Here is a 3,241-nt window from a genome sequence, read left to right on the forward strand (position 1 = left end):
TGAGAGGCTTCATGACAGCCAATAAAGTGAAGTTAAATCCCGGCAAGATATCCTGGCCTTGTGGGTATCTGGGAGATGGGATCATTGCCTGCTCTGGGTGGGTTTGGAGTCTGGGGGTTGTCCTGGCACTCCCAGGCAGCTGTGGCAGCTCAGAGTGCCTTGCACCAGTTTTGACTGGGTCACCAGCTATGGCCTCTCTTCCACAGGGATTGCTTGGCCACAGAGGCACAGTGGAACAGGTGCTGGCAACCTCAAGACCAGATTCCTGCAATGCTCCTCATCTGCAGGGCCTGCCCTAAAGCTGGCCTGGAACTGGACCCAGCACAAAATGCAGCAGCTCAGCAGTTTCAGGTGCTGCCCCTTTTCAGCATGCAGCAAAGGAGAGAAGGAGCACACTCGAATGCCTCTCAGACACATTCATTGCATGTGATAGATGTCTCTAATAGGCACTCAAGGTTCTTCCTTCTCGCTCTTGCTTCTGTCACTGGCAACTGCCTCCCACTTCTGTCACTTCGCCCGTTCAGCATGCAGCTTCTTTGTCGAGGGAACCACACTGGCTGCTTCTTCACTATCAAACTAGGCTTACGGGTTTGGGCCCAACACATAAAGCCTTAAACAACCTGGGGCAGGATAGCTGAGAGAGCTCCTTCTTCCCTACCATTTGCTCAGCCAGTGAGGTCATCAGAAGGTGCGCTCCTGGTAGTGCCACATGAACCTTATTGTCCAATTAAACAAAGCACTTCTGTGTGGCCTTAGTCTGATTCTCCCGTGGAACTTCCTGCCTCAGGAGACCAGGCAAACACTTACATTTCAGCACCTCCTGAAAGCATCTTTATTTCAAGATGCTTTCCTTGACTTACCAGCCATATGTTTTAGTGATATTCTGTTACTGCTGCTTCTTGAAATAGATGTTAAATTTATTTCTATATACATAATATAGTGTTTTGTTCTCTTTATCTTTTTATGGTTCACTGCTCCATAATTTATTTAGACATGAAGCAATATTTAAATGTTGCAAATAAATGAGTAAGTTTAGAATGTTCTTGCATTGCTCCTGTATTTGTGTTTGTGTTTGTATTTGTGTAAGATAGCTCGGGAGAGTATATATCCCAAAAGGTGGGTAAAAATCTATTCCACAAATACCCTACGCAAAACACTGTAGCTTCATATAGGTCTGTACAGGACTGCAGACTTACTGAACGATCATACACAAGTCTGCACAAAATAAAGCCATGCTTCCTCCCAGGTCAGGTAAAGGGAGCTTCCTCCCAGGTAAGTGGGTAGGATCGCAGCCTTAGCATAGAATGGACTAACTTGCCTTCCTTCATTCACCAGCAAATGCCACAGCGCACAAGAAGGTTGGCTTCTTGATCTGTTATTTCTGTGAAATGCTGCAAGAGATTCACCTTCCAGAATAAACATGCTCCAATAGTAATGCAAATAGAACCAGAGAATACGAGAGCAAAGGACCCCAGTTTTGTTATCATCGATAGTGTATCCAGTTATTGCAAGGATGCTAGTTATTAAGAAAGAAGGCTAATACAGGAATTCAATTGGGTCTTTAGAGTATTAGTGCTTATTACCAGTAGCTATGGAAAAAAGGGCCAAGTGAAAGCATTCACTGGAAATCTAACTGCTGGCTGTCTTGTGAAACATGGAAGTGGGAGGGCTGAGCAGAAACTGGGGTTGGTGTGTGCATTTGGCAAACATTTTCTTCTCATGCAAAATGTCCCTCCTCTTCTGGGAGCGGCTGTGAAAGAGGGAAACTTGTGTGCTCAGAGGGAATTCTCCCTGGCAGACTTTCTGGTGGTGCCTTGACAATCTGCCTCTTGACACACTGACCAGATTTGGCACTGTGCTGACTTTACTACAGGCAAACCAAGCCAGCAGAAAGTAAGGGTGGCTGGCCATGTGACGACGGCACTGGTATTTGGGAGAAGATCTGTTTTGCCTGCGATAAAGTCAGCCTCTAAAACAATGGTGTCCATTTTGCAAGGAAATAGTACTGCAGCAAACCACCATGAAAGAAAAACTTTTTTGGACTCTTTCTGGGTATTCATAGACTCCCCCACCCTCTTTTTCAGGCTCAGAATATTCACCACTGAACAATCAGCACAGCTCTGAAATGGCACTTTCTTAGGGTGTCTTGGCTATTGTGTTGATGCTTCTTCTATTGTGCATCTGACCCTGCTCATTAAACACGTTCTAAAAATATCGCAAGGAGCTTTAGATAAATCTACAAAGTAGGATTAGTGGATTATGCTGCATTAGCAATTAGAAGTACTAATGCTATACAAGAAAAAGGGCAATGGGCCTAATTCTGATCCACAAACCAATTTTACTCCAGATTGCCTACATCTGGTGCAGTGAATGGGATTATTCCTGATTCGAGCCTCTTTCAACAGACCTGCTTTGTCTCCCCCCAGCATCGTACTCTTTACTGCAGCTTTCCATTCTAATGAGTATATAATGTATGTGTGTGAATTAATGAGTCCGTGTGATTACTGGGGCTCTAGGGTAGTTAGAGCTTATGTATAGAACTGGCTTTCTAATCAGTTTTCTATCATTCATCTTGTTTTGCAGCTCCACTATGGGAATAATGTTTCTTATAAACACACAGCAAATGAACCCAGGGGAGTGCATGAGCTCCAGGGTGTAGCCCCATGCCTGTCCAGACAGAAAAATTCGCCTACAACTCCCAGCATTCCCTAGCCAGCAAGTAGAGGCTGAATAAAAGAGGTCTCAAAACACATTTGTTGAGAATTTCAGAAGTGATAAGGTGCTATAGCAATATATAGTAACAGCTTTGGAAGCACTTTGGCATTTTATTAGAAGTCTTAATTAAAAGGCAGCAGGTTTACATTTGAAAGGATGTGTTTACATTGCATATCTTTCTCTGGAAATAAAGCAGTTGGCCTCCCTGTAATCTTAACATCACTTTCAGCAATATTAACTGCCTGTTTTGTTTTTGTTTTTTGGTGGGGCTAATAAAATAACATGAATATGCTTAATGCAATATAAACATTTTAGACCACCCTCTTTGCAGTGAGATCCTCTGGGTTTAAGGGTGGACTTGACAGTTCTCAGTGTGCTGCACCTATCCCACCTTTCCCTAAACCTCTAGCTGCTTGGGAAGTGCTGCCTACCCATTTACGTGCACATCTGCTTTTTAATGGGGGATTTTTTCAAACAAGGACATATGTGTAAGCTCCACAGCTCCCTGTCTGACAGCAGTCAAGTG

Source organism: Varanus komodoensis, unplaced genomic scaffold (genome assembly GCF_004798865.1).
Source record: "Varanus komodoensis strain SLA01 unplaced genomic scaffold, ASM479886v1 scaffold12, whole genome shotgun sequence".
Classification (NCBI taxonomy): domain Eukaryota; kingdom Metazoa; phylum Chordata; class Lepidosauria; order Squamata; family Varanidae; genus Varanus; species Varanus komodoensis.